The sequence below is a fragment of the Telopea speciosissima genome, chromosome 8 (genome assembly GCF_018873765.1).
Source record: "Telopea speciosissima isolate NSW1024214 ecotype Mountain lineage chromosome 8, Tspe_v1, whole genome shotgun sequence".
Taxonomy (NCBI): domain Eukaryota; kingdom Viridiplantae; phylum Streptophyta; class Magnoliopsida; order Proteales; family Proteaceae; genus Telopea; species Telopea speciosissima.
The window spans coordinates 52,060,843-52,075,525 of NC_057923.1; positions in this window are offsets into that span (position 1 = coordinate 52,060,843).

Sequence of the window (14,683 nt, forward strand, 5' to 3'; positions counted from 1 at the left end):
GCAAAATGATTTTCAAAATAATGACAAATGGTTTTGACACACTTAGATAGACCTAGACTGATCCCAGAGACCAATACCATTGTTGAAATAATCTTAGACTCTGGCTAAAACCCTCCCTTTGGTGCTATTTTGGACTAGATTCATTCTGTCAACACTCGATGCTAGAGAAATGTCACCGTTTTCTGCTATTATATGCCATCCGAAATTCATCCCATGTCGTTTTGACGATGTTTTAGGGATTTGAAGAATCTCAGCTCAGGATTCAATTTTTGTTTCATATACCATGACCTTAGTTCCCCCCTAGACATTTTTTAGGACCTAAAAGACATCTAAGAAGATCCTATAAACCTTCTTTTGGCAGGCGGAAACGATTCCCTTCCATCCAAAGCCAAGATTGACCTTTCTTCTTAAAACATGAATATCTCATTAAAATAGAATCTAAGAACCCATGCTTTGCACGGTTTTAGGACCCTAAGACTAAATAGGTGACTTCTTGCATATTATAGGGGGATTCCGATGATTACACACATACAATATGTATTCTCACATTAAGCGTTATTTGGAGCTTGAGTTGTTGTTCTGTTGTGTCAGTCCAGATTTGAAGTTTCTCAAACTCCTTCACGAAAATAGTAGGCAGGTGAGTCATCTTCTTTTTCTTTTTCGTTTGCGTTTCGTTCCTTTTTGTTTTATTGATTTTATATCTTTTTTCTACTGAACATGTGTCATTGTTGCCCTTCATGCGATGTTATATGGACTACTATTTGGGTTTCACAAGGAGCCCTTACAGCTCGTTCTTCCCTAGTTTCCTAGCTTTCTTCCTTGATTTTTTTCAAATTTTTTGCTGCTACTTTAATATTTTCCTTGGGTTTTCCTTTCCAATAGACTGATTTCACAACTTTTTCTCCATTTTCTTGAATCGTTATTTTTGGCATCTTTATTTCTTTCTTGGACCTTTGTTAGATTTTTCCCTTTCATTCAGGCTTATTTAAGAGTTTTGTTGTTGTTTTAACCGGTTTTCTTTCATACTTTTGAATTGTAGATCCATCCCCATCTTTCTTCCCCATTGTCTTCTTTCTAATTAGTGTTTAGAGCATAGGGGTATTTTTGTAATTTTCATATGCACGAATTTTCTTTATTTTTTTATATAATATTCTCCTTGCCATGCTTAGATAATCTAATATACATGTTCACCATGATCCTTATGCCTTATGATGTTGGATTCCATGATTTAATGCTATGCTTGAAATGAATAGTGAATCTGTAATTTCCAACATGAGTATTGATGATGTGCATGTTTAGCATATGATTTTCTTTTCAAATATGCCTATGTATACTTTAAATTCAAGTATACTAACCTTGCAGGTAAAGTTGGATAAAGATATGTCATCCATTTTCCTCCTTAAACATGTGTGTGAATTTCAGCATGTTTGTTTTCTTTATTTGACCCATTCATATAGGGTGTCAATTGGTCTGGTTCTGGAGTATCGGTCTGGTTCCTTAACGGTTCTAGTCCTGAGGGGTCAGAACCAGAACCGGACCAATAAGCTAATCGGTTCCAAACTTGAGATCTAGGACCATGAACTAATGGGTGGGCCGGTTCCGGTTCCTAAACGGTTCCAAGCATTCCAATCAAAATTTAATAATAAAAATTCCCTAACACATGCTACATATATTTAATGATATTATAATAAGAAACTAATTTCATTCTCATGAGATACGATTCATTTTTTTTCTCAAATCACATAACTAGTCTATATTACCTCTTGTTTTTTATTAATTAATAAGTAGGAACACCACCACCCTCATAAGTTAGAATTATTTTAAGGCATGTTCTTAAGTTAGCATTCCCAAATGGACCTTAAAAATTTATAGTCGAATCTTTGGTAAAATAGTATATGAGACAAGTGGTACCAGCCAAAATTGCAAAACTAAAAAAATAAAAAGGGTTTGACCTTAGCTCTCATGACCTTGAGTCTTAAAAATTAAGGTTCGGATATGAATTTATTCTGATTTTATCGGTTCCACCGGTTCCTAATTGGTAGATCCGGAACCGGATCAATAACTTATAGGTAGATCCGGAACCAGGCCAATAAGCTATTGGATGGGCCGGTTCCGGTCCAGTTAATGGTTTTGGTCCGGTTACCGGTTCTGGTCCAAAATTAACACCCCTACATCAATAGCACATTAACCTAGGGTAGAAGTTTTATTTTACCGGGTAGACTAGAGTGCCTAACACCTTCTCCGGACTGCAATCTGACACGAACCCCAACCTTAATTTGGATTGGATCAGCTTGAATGGAGTATCTTTGTTCTATTTTTAGTAAGTGATACGCCATAATTTGTACTTCAAATCCTGACCTTACACGTGGTCCCCTCAGGTTTGCAAACAAAAGGAAGTTGGGGGGCGTGCTTGGAGAATCCCACGTGCATGACGGTTATGAAGCAAGGCCCACTATGGCAATTACGTAACCACCAAGAGAAGGCCCCACATGCGTTAAGGATCCCGCAGATCCCAAGATTTGCAGGGGAGCACAACCAGAATGGGAGTTTCCTAAAACCGTGCAACCAGAAAAGGAAACTACTGAAACATGAAGGATTGCCCTAGATCCCATCCATCACTATAAATTAAGGGCTTAGACCCTCATGTAAGGAAACTGAATACTCAACATTCAAGGAACAATAAAGAAAGCATATTACTTCGCATTCTCATCTCCGTTATTCCCAATTCCATCTAGTTTCTACACTAGCACATCTGTTGTGCCGCCGATAGATTTCTCTTAGACAGAAATCTTTGCACAACATTTGGCGCCGTTTGTGGGAACGGAGAACAAAGACCTACGAAGATCCCACTATGACCAACACAAGAAACCAGTCGAGGATCACTCGATCTGCCGCCATCGCCGTAACTATTCCTCCTCCATGACCTTTTGCCGCTAGTTAGGGAGGAGCCTTAGCCCGTCCGACTGCTTCCCGACAAGAAGGTGAAGATCCTATCCCAGAAGACCAGGAGCTGCCGCGCCGGGAGGAGTCTCACCCAAGGCTCCCAGGGGACCCGCCACGCTATGTAACAGTGGAACAGTTCGACGCAATGCAGGCCCGCTGGGATGACAAGATGGAGCAGATGTTGGAGATGCAGTGGGGTCTCCTACAGGGGATTCCTATACCCCCGCCTCCACCGTCGAACGGAGAGAGATCTCGTTCCCCGGAGCATAGTGAGAACCATAGCAATGCAAACAACACCCGACGGAGGAACAAGGAGATACAGGGAAACACCAAGAATCAAGATTCACATATGACGAAGGTTGAGCAATCCCTGAACGACAAAGTCTTGGAACTCCAAGACCAAATTCAAGAAGTCATAAGGGGAAAGAACCAAGCCCCAATTCATAACTTTTACTTCACTACGAATTTAGCGTCCACGGATGAGGTACGGTTCGAGCCCCTCCCAAAAGGGTTCAAGATGCCAACCATAGAGCAATATGCAGGCACCACGGATCCGGAGGATCACTTGGAAACTTTCAAGTCCCTCCCGTTCTTTCAAGGCGCTTCAGACGCTATAATGTGCAGGGCTTTCCCCTCCACCCTGAAGGGAGCGGCGCGACAATGGTTCTCTCGGCTCCCTCCACGATCTCTCTCCAATTTCACAGATCTGGGGTGGGCCTTCTTGGCTCACTTTGTGAGCAGTAGAGTTCACAAGAAGACAGCCGCCAATCTTCTAGCCATAAAGCAGCACCCTGACGAATCCATCAGAGGTTTTCTTACAAGGTTCAATAAAGAAGCCTTGGAGGTACGAAACTTGGACCAAATGGTGAAGTTCCAAGCGTTGCGTAGCGGCATTCGAGATGTCGAGTTGAAAAAATCCTTAATCATGGACGAACCAGGAGACATGTATGAGTTGTTCTCAAGATGTGCAAAGTATATCAACTTGGCCGAAGTTCTTATAGCCGAGAAAGAAGATAAAACCGAGAAGAAAGCTCAGGAAAAGGAGGAGACCCCCCAAGAAGTTGGAGTAAAATGTAGTCGAGATGACAAGGATGGCAGAAAAAAGAAAGATGACAGGAAAGCCTGGGTCCACAAAGCTATAGATCTGGAATCTGAGCCAGTTTATATGGCCCTGACTCATAACCAAGCACACATATTGAATGAAATTAAAGACCAGGTGACCCTACGGTGGCCGGCCAAGATGGTCAAGCGAGCGCATGAGCGCAACAAGAATAAGTACTGTCGCTTTCATCAGGACCACGGTCACGATACCGAGGAGTGCAGATAGCTGAAGGATGAGATAGAGGCTCTCATCCAACGAGGACGCAAGAAAAAAGGGAACGACCGAAGGTCAGACTATCATGCTCGGGATCCAGAGGGAAGACAAAGATCGCCCCCAGAACTGATAAAGAGGAACTACACCGAGGTAAGCCCCATACCGAGAATGTAGCCCTGAGGGAAATAACAACCATACTTGGTGGGCCTGGCATGGGAGGAGAAACCTCAAATTCCCGAAAGTAACACGTTCGGAATGTACTCCAAGCCAAGGCAACAGTCAAAAGGAGGAGAACTGATTATCACATAACCTTCTCCGATGAAGACCTGACAGATATTCAATCTCCCCATGATGATGCCTTGGTGATTAAGATGGTTATCGCCAACTGCACGGTAGGGAGGATCCTGGTGGATAATGGAAGTTCAGCTGACATCCTATATTATGATGCATTTAAAAAGATGCTCTTGAAACCCGAGATGCTGAAAAGAGTGGAGTCTCCCCTATACGGTTTCAATGGGGCCCCAGTACAGGTGGAAGGATCGATTGAGCTGCTAGTCACCATGGGCATAGAACCCAAACTCTCTACGATGATGATGAACTTCCTAGTGGTAAAGGAGAATTCCACGCACAATGGAATATTGGGGCGGCCAGGACTCAATGTACTGCAGGCGGTGGTCTCAACCCCACACCTAGTGATGAAATTCCCAATTGACCATGGGGTAGGGGAATGTCGAGGAAGCCAGGTGGTGGCCTGTCTCTGCTATGAAGGATACATGAGAACCAAAGGAAAGGAGCCACAAATGCATCTAATCAATGTGGGTGACAACTGAGATATCGGTGAAAAGGAAAGGAGTGAGCCAGCCGAGGAGTTGGTCCCTGTGGAGATAGTGGAGGGGGATGCGAAACGCACCGTCCAGATAGGCGCAGGCCTGAACGGCGAAAGAAAAACTGCCCTCATAAACTTCTTGAGAATAAACGCAGACGTATTCGCCTGGTCAGCTGCTGACATGCCAGGGGTAGATAGAAAAATAACCAAACACAGGCTCAGCGTATACCCCATTGCCAAGCTCGTGTTCCAGAAGAAAAGAACCTTTGCTCTTGAGCGACAAGAAAAAGTGATTGAGGAGGTAATTAAGCTGCTTGAGGCAAGCTTCATCAAGGAGGCTATCTATCCAGAATGGCTTTCCAATGTTGTAATGGTGCCCAAGTCAAATGGCAAGTGGCGAATGTGTATTGATTTTATAGATCTGAATAAAGCTTGTCCTAAAGACTACTACCCTTTACCTCATATTGATTTATTGATAGACGCCACAGCAGGCCATGAAATGCTTTCTTTCATGGACGCCTACTCAGGGTATAATCAGATCAGGATGTATGAACCTGATATATTGAAAACTTCTTTTATCGCGGGGAGGGATACATATTGTTATATTCGCATGCCCTTCAAATTAAAGAATGTTGGAGCTTTCTACCAGCGCTTGATAAATTACCTTTTCAGGCACCAAATAGGACGCAATATGAAAGTATATGTAGATGATATGCTGGTAAAGAGCTTGAAAGCACAAGATCACATTGCATATTTGAATGAGGCATTCCAGGTTTTAAGAGAAAGCAAGATGAGGTTGAACCCTGCCAACTGTGCCTTTGGGGTCACGTCAGGAAAGTTTCTCGGTTTCATGGTCTCAAGAAGAGGGATAGAGGCAAATCCAGCAAAGATCAAAGCTATACTAGAAATGCATCCACCTGGAAGAGTTAAGGAATTATAAGAACTCACAGGAAGAATAGCGGCGCTTGGGAGATTTATCTCGACTTTGGGGGACCGATGTTTGCCTTTCTTTAAGGCTCTCAAGAACCGAGCAAGGGAACGGGAGACCAAAGGGGCCAAGCTCACCTTCGAATGGACCGAAGAATGCCAGATAGCCTTCACTGAGCTAAAAAGATATATGGCGCAGCCACCTCTTTTGTCAAAGCCGGAACCAGGGGACACATTGCAGTTGTACTTGGCCATTACCGCTGTTGCAGTTAGTACGATATTAGTCCAAGGAGACGGGCGGGCCCAAAAACCGATATATTATGTCAATAAGGTATTCTTGGACGCCGAGACCAGGTATATCGGTTTGGAGAAATAAGCCTACACGTTGGTTACGGTGGCTCGAAAGTTAAGGCCATATTTCCAAACTTACACCATTGAAGTGATCACCAACCAGCCTTTGAAGAAGATATTGGCCAAACCCGACCACTCAGGAAGGCTAGTAGAGTGGTGCGTAGAGTTGGGGGAGTTCGACATCCAATATAAGCCCCGAACTGCCATAAAGGCACAGGCCCTAGCGGATTTTGTGGTGGAATGCACACTCCCTGAAGAATAAATCCCCACCACCGCAGAACCTGAAGAAGTGGTAGAAGAATGGACACTGTATGTGGATGGTTCATCCAGCGCGCAAGGGTGTGGGGCAGGATTGATACTAACCAACCCAAGAGGGTTCCTTGTGCAGTATGTGCTAAGGTTAGAATTCCAGACAACCAATAATGGGGCAGAATATGAAGCCCTGATTGCAGGATTGAAACTAGCATAAAGTCTGATGGTAAAGCGTATCACCGTCCACAGTGATTCACAACTGATAGTTAATCAGGTCAAAGGGGAGTATGGGGCCAAAGAATCACGTATGGCACAGTACCTAAGCAGAGTGCAGGACCTGATCACAAAATTTAGCCATTTTGAGATACTTCAGGTACCCCAGACACAAAATGCATCTATAGATGCCCTCTCTAGGCTAGCCACCTCAGATTTGCAAGACTTGGGCAGAATAGTATACCTAGATGTGCTCGGTACTTCGAGCATAGAACAATCCGAGAAAATATTACCAATCGAGGTGGAACCTTGTTGGATGGACCCTTTAGTCAACTACCTCCAGGAGGGCATACTGCCCACCGATAAAGAAGAAGCAAAGAAAGTCAGCATGAGGGTCGTAAGGTACACGATAATAGGGGGAACACTATATAAAAAGGCATACGCAATGGCCTATTTGAAGTGTCTCCAACCATCTGAAGCAGAGTATGTTCTACGTGAGATACACACAGGCATTTGTGGATAACACTTGGGGGGCATGGCACTCGCCCATAAGTTTGCACCTATCACGCGCCAACCCGCAATCGAGCTCACTTCAATTTCAAGTCCATTGCCCTTCGTACAATGGGGAATGGACATTCTGGGACCCTTCCTCAAGGCATCTGGAGGCAGGCAATTTGTGGTGGTGGCCGTGGACTATTTCACCAAATGGGTAGAAGCGAAAGCTTTGGCAACAATCATCGCGGCAAAGGTTTGCAAATTCTTCCTTCATTCAGTTATCTATAGGTACGGAATCTCGAGAACCCTCATTGCTGACAATGGAAAGCAGTTTGAGCAAAAGTTCAAGGAATTTAGTGACCAATATGAAATTCAGCTAAGGAAGACCTCAGTAGCCCACCCCCAATCCAATGGGCTGACAGAAGCATTGAACAAAATTCTATTAGATGGAATCAAGAAAAAATTGGAAACAGCCAAAGGATTGTGGGTGGAGGAACTGCCTAACATTTTATGGGCATACCGGACAACCACGAGGTTGGCAACTGGCGAAACACCCTTCATGCTGGCATATGGAACAGAAGCAATACTCCCCATGGAGATAGGAGAAATCTCGCTGAGGGTGCAATTCTATGATCCCGAGGTTAACGACGGAGAGTTAAGAATAAACTTAGATCTGTTGGAGGAAATCAGAGAAATAACTCGGGTAAGGAATGCAGTACACCAACAGCGGACAACACGCCATTACAACACAAAACTGAAAGCTAGAAGGTTCCGCCAAGGAGAGCTGGTCCTACGCAAGGTAGAAGCCTCAGACCCGAGATCCATAGGAAAGTTATCACCTACTGGAAAGGACCATACAGAATCTCCAAACAAGTGGCACCAGGAGCCTATCATCTGGAGACCCTGGAGGGGGTACCAATACCATGATCCTAGAATGCAGAGAACTTGCAAAAATTTTATCAATAAAGGTCAGTTCCCAGTTGTTTGAATCCCAAATTATCATTTGTTGAAATTTCAGGCCATGACCAATAAAGACACCAATGATTAATCAAGCAAGTTAATGGCAAGCATAATGACTCTTTGCGAATATTATTGTTTTTGTTATTAATGATGTGCCAGCAATCAACATAATGGTGAGACGCCCCAAATCAAAGGCGATGGTCACTCGACCATAATGGTGAGTTGCACCATAGGGGCATTTCCCCAAATCAAAGACGATGGTCATCCGACCATAATGGTGAGTTGCACCATAGGGGCGTTTTCCTAAATCAAAGGCGATGGTCACCCGACCATAATGGTGAGTTGCACCATAGGGGCATTTCCCCAAATCAAAGGCAATGGTCACCTGACCATGATGGTGAGTTGCACCATAGGGGCGTTTCCCCAAATCAGAGGCAATGGTCACCTGACCATAATGGTGAGTTGCACCATAGGGGCGTTTCCCCAAATCAAAGGCGATGGTCACCCAACCATAATGGTGAGTTGCACCATAGGGGCGTTTCCCCAAATCAAAGGCGATGGTCACCTGACCACAATGGTGAGTTACACCATAGGGGCGTTTTCCCAAATCAAAGGCAATGGTCATCCAACCATAATAGTGAGTTGCACCATAGGGGCATTTCCCTAATCAAAGGTAACGGTCATCCGACCATGGAGGTAATCACAAAACAGGAATATAGAGCCAAGCCACACAAAAATAAAGTATGCAAAGGAAGTACACAAGAAAAATTGCTCGGATAACGAGATTCTTTTATTAGTATTCCAATCTATACAAGTATTCCATGGCTTAGGTACAAGCTTACAAAGTAGTCACAACTTTCAAATACAAGTACACAGTGAGGTTTATAAGTACTCACATGAAGCTATGCTCGGTTTTAGAGTAAGTTCTTCGAAAGGAGAAAATGTGGCAAACTAATAGGGCAACTACACCGACAGGAGAAAACCGTCTTTATGCCCCCGAGCAGAAGAAGGCTGATGAAAATTGAGCGCCGGGGTCACAAAGTGTGAGACAGGGGTAGCATTGACAACAGTATCAGATAGAATGATACTAAGCTCAGCATTCATGATGCAATACCACCTGCTCCAAAGCAATCCCAAGAATCAAGAGCTAGCTGCCTTGCCAAATGGGATTCACCATCAGTGCCCTGAAGCACCAAAATAGCCCTGTTACTACTCCTCTCAAACCACAGGAAGTGAGGAGCCCGAAGAGCACTGGGCATATCACTGGCTTCTTGTTCCCCGGCGCATTGATAGTTCCACACCACCACCCACCAAATACGTTAATAGTGGAGTTGACAGAAAGCAGCCTCCTCAAGATTCTCCACCTCTCTGATGCAACATTCCCTCTCCAAAGAGTTGGCAAAGGGAAGGCACATAGAGAGGGACCCTCATAGCCTGTCAACCCAAAAGACACTGCGTGTCGATTGAGGATCGAAGCTGTGAAGGCCAATGTCAATTGAAGATTGAAGCCGAAAGTAGCACTTCTAAGAAGATAAACCTTAAAAAACTTGCAACCTCTGCATCTAAGAAAACAACGACAACCAAAACACCATAAGAAGCACATAGTTTCTACGGAACGGCAATAGAAAGACAATATTGAAGAACCTATATTTCCATGGGAAGCAAAGGAGTAAAGGATACTAGTCCTATTTATACGGCAAAACGACGGTTCGAAGGCGAAAGAGAATATTAAGGGAACAACTACCCCACTTAATGGGAAGTTACACCCAAGGCCACGTGCTCCAATCCCAATGGACAAACACTTCTCCAAAAATTGGAAGGGGTGCGAGTACCCAGACAGCGATTCAGCTTCTAAGCCAGTTCCATTAATGATAAGGCATGTGAAACATCAGTCAAACAAGGAAATAATAAATGTTAGCGTGGGGAATCTACAAAAATTTTTTGAAAAAAGATCCACACCATAATGAGTATTTACGCCAGAGAGAAGGGCGAACGTCACCGGAAGACAAGGAAAAAGATGGATTTGATAACTCAAGAAAAGAAAAACCAAGCGGTGCAGATTCAATAAATACCGAGCATAAAGCAAAACCGAACATATACATCAGAGGGCCAAAAATCATAGCCCGAGATACAACAACAGTAGTTACAGGTGTGTGAGCTCGGGACGAGGTGGATTAGGGGGCAAAGGCCCTGGAACGGTCTGTGGAGGGGGAAAGAAAGGTATGGGCAGTGTTAAGGGGTCAAGTACAACCTCCCGTACTAGAACACAAGGGTCAAAACCCAATCTCATCTTCCCCCAATTAAAATAAAATAGGGGGCAACCTCCTTCACCCGGTTATATAGGCGCTGAGCGCCTTCCAAAGCCTTATCTTCGCAGAAACACTTACATACAGGCGATTAAACAACATGGTTGATTGTGAGGTTCGCCGCAAAGTATTTCTTAGCCAAGAGATAGTCATTGACATTACCCATAATATCCCGAGCAAACTCCAGCCTGGCCAGTAGATCTTCCTCCCAACGCTCAAGGGACTTATGATCCTCCAATTCCGCTTCCAACTGAGAATTACGCTTCCTCAGTATAGCATTAGCTTTGTCATATGCTTCTATCCGAGATTACAATTCCTTCTCACCCTCCAAAGCTTCCTGAGCCACGATACCGGGCAAGGGAGAAGGATCCTAGGCAAAAAAGGGGTAAGGCATCATGGTCGGATATGCAACAAGATAAAAAATTCCAAAATAGCAAATAAAACCCGTGGCCATTTTCCATTATCTAAAGTGCGTGGGATTACAAAAAAAAACAACAAAGAACAACACAATAGCATCTGACGGAACCGAGAAATTAAACCACAGGGGTGTCTACAGCATCTTCGGAGGTCAGGAGGGCAACTGGCGTGGTTGACGGGGTTGGGGCAGGATTCTCCTCTCCCTGCTTGGCACTCAGCATAATACTTTGCTCGGGGGCAGTCTCAGAAGGAACATAAACCACTGTCCGGCCAGTTCTGCTGATAGTAGCTCCTCCAGGGCTGACCAAAGAGCTTTGCCCACCGGCCTCATTGAGGGGCACATGAGGAGTCACAAAAGAAGACGGACAAAGAATGTCCAAATTTCCAACCGAAGAGGCAGGCTTGTAGGCGCCCGACTCTAACCGCATAAGCATATGTTCCACTTCGAACATCCCCTGAAAGTTGAAGTTCGGTTGTCTCTCCTTCACGTATACCCAGATGGAGTGAGCAGTCTTCAGCATAGCCAGAGAAGCCGTCGCCATGTGTTTAACCCTGCAAGCTTCGGATTCAAGATATCCATTGATGGCCTTGGCTCCAGCATCGTTAACTTGAACCTTCAGGCTATCAATCTCAACCTGCAGTTCACAGAGCAATTGTTTCTTCTCGGCCAGCTTCTTTTTGACCTTCTCATAAGAGGTCGCGGAAGATTGGACTTGCCTCTCCGCCTTCTCCCGACTCTCCTGAGCTGTCGCCATCGCTTTCACTGTGGAATCTTTTTCTGCCCTCAAAGTGGTCAACTCGCTATTCATAAGAGAGGTCTGTTCATCGTTGTACCTGACAGCCTTCCTCAACTCCCTCATTTCCTTCTCGGATTCCTGGTATACCGAGGCAACCTTCCTCTTATGCTACACCAACTCTGAAGCAAAAGTCAAAGCCTAAAATGGAGAAAGAATGCGGGTCAACAAACTGGGAGAAACAAGTAAATTATAAACCGAGGAAAGAACGTCACCTCATAGGCCCGTACGAGGGAGGATTTCTCCAATGTCTCATCGGACATCTCAGAAATCCAGTCCTGGTCTACTAGGGCAATGCAATTCAGAGCCATATTCTCGGCAGCCGTAATATTGCCAATCACCCTCTGGTCGTTGCTGATGGACCATTGGGGAACAAACACTTTGAGGTTGGCCTTGCTCTTACCCTTGTTCCTCTTGGTATTATCAGGGGGAGGAAGACCTTTCAAGACCGTGGAGGACCCCTCCTCCCGGGAAACCAAGTCCGAGCCAGAAGTCTTCTCTTTACCCGAGGAAGCTTCTACAACTTCTGTACCTCGGGGAGGCACGGGGGGAAAGCTTGAAAGATCCCTTCTTCAAGGAATCCTTGCCTAGCTCGGTGGAGGGTGCTTTTCTCTTCTTGCTATTGTCCAAGGGGGCTAGAACTTTATCCCCGATAACCTGAAGATCTTCCTTCTCTATGAATGACACAAGGGAATCCAAAGGAAACTCCACTGCAGCCAACAAAAGGAAAGTATTAAACAAAGAAAAGGTTATAACACAACTTGAAACACCCCGGGAAGGGGGAAGGGAGGAGCTCCTGAGATGCTCACCCTGCTCCAGCTTGCCCATATCCTGGACATCGATAACCTCTGCCTTGATGCAACTCCTGTCAGTTATCATCTCCTCTAAAGTCACCTGATCCTCAGGGTCCAAGGGTGGAATTTTGTTTCCAGCTGTGGTATCGGGGTAGCTTCACACGGTGGGACACCCAGGCCCTTCACAGACTGCCTAGAAAAACCTCTGCTTCCAACCATGGTTGGATGATGGCAGAGAATCTACTACAGGTATACCATGTTGCCAAAAATAGAACCACCCAGGTGACCGCTATTTTGATTCAAAGTAAAACACCTGATGAATAGGGCAGGGCAAGGGTGTCTCCCCAGTCGAAAGCACTTGATTAAAAATGCTCTCATACACCTCCAGCTGTTGGGAACCAATTGGCTGGGAGCTGTCTTATAATGCCTGAGGAGTTGACCCATAAAAGGAGAAAAGGGATATTGAAGTCCAGCTTCAAAAGCATCAAGGATAAGCCCAACCTCCAGGAGTCGTGGCTGATTCAGTCTATCTTCGGGAGAGGGAACTCTGAGAACAACCCCCTCTGGAATTGCATAGACATATCGGATCTCCAAGAGGTTATAATCAATCAGAATGGAAGGAATCTCGTCAACCCCTTTTCCAACGATAACCCCTCCTTCCTAGCCATTTCATAGAGTCAAGGCTGGAGGTGCTGGCAAACACACCAGTGGAGCTCCGAGGAACAAATGCTGAGATCCTAAAACTTGCGCCTCCAACTAGGGGCGATTGAGGGGGGATTCCCTGGTTTCCTTCCTAGGCAACCTCGTGGAATAATCTCTCACCCTCGTCTAACAGGGATTTTACTTCTGTGTCATCTTTGAAAGAAGAATTTCTCTTGGATTTTCCCATTTCCCCGAAGCGGATATAAAAGGAAGAGAAAGGAAATGCAGAACAAAAAAAGAGGAGAAAGAGAGAAAAATACTTACTTGGGACGAAGAAGATTACGATTGAAGGAGATAAGAAGGCACAGAACGATGCTATGGCAAAACTCGAAGAAATATCTTTAGCAGAAGAGCTTGAAGACGATGAGATGAGAAAACTAAAGAAGGCTGAAACATTTTATACCCTTGGTGACACCCTCGTTACTCCCGTTAGATCCAACTGCTCAATTACTTTTGACAGACCAGATGCCAGGGAGAGGAAAGGACCTAGACCTTGAAGGAAGAGCATCATCATCAAAGAACACCGGGAAAGCAAGGAAGTTCAAAAATTAAACTTTATGGCATCCCATCAATCTCCCCTCAAAGGGCGCAAAAAGCGACAGATATTTCGCTCCCACGCGCTAACAGCAGCTAGTGGCAGCGCATTTATAAATAGCCAATGAAGGGTAAAAATGTCCAGAAGAGGAAGAATCATCATATACAACTAGGCATGGCTCTGTGCTAGCCAGACCCAGACAAGCAACCCGAGCTCCGGGCAATTCGTCAAGGCTCATAGTCAATACTTATCAAATTACTCCCTACACCTCAACCGAGGTAAAGGGAGTAGGGGGCAAATGATACACCATAATTTGTACTTCAAATCCTGACCTTACACGTGGTCCCCTCAGGTTCGCAAACAAAAGGAAGTTGGAGGCGTGCTTGGACAATCCCACGCGCATGACAGTTATGAAGCAAGGCCCACTACGATAGTTACGTAACCACCAAGAGAAGGCCCCACATGTGTTAAGGATCCTGGAGATCCCAAGATTTGTAGGGGAGCACAACTAAAATGGGAGTTTCCTAAAATCGTGCAACCAGAAAAGAAAACTACTGAAACAGGAAGGATCGCCCTAGATCCCATCCATCACTATAAATTAAGGGCTTAGACCCTCATGTAAGGAAACTGAATACTCAACATTCAAGGATCAATAAAGAAAGCATATTACTTCGCAGTCTCATCTCCATTATTCTCAATTCCATCTAGTTTCTACACTAGCACATCCGTTGTGCCGCCGGTAGATTTCTCTCTGGCAGAAATCTTTGCACAATAGTAAGGACCCTAGATCATAATCTAGGTGACGACTTCTTATCAATTAAGATCTTAAGTAGAGATGTGGTTCTATTCATCA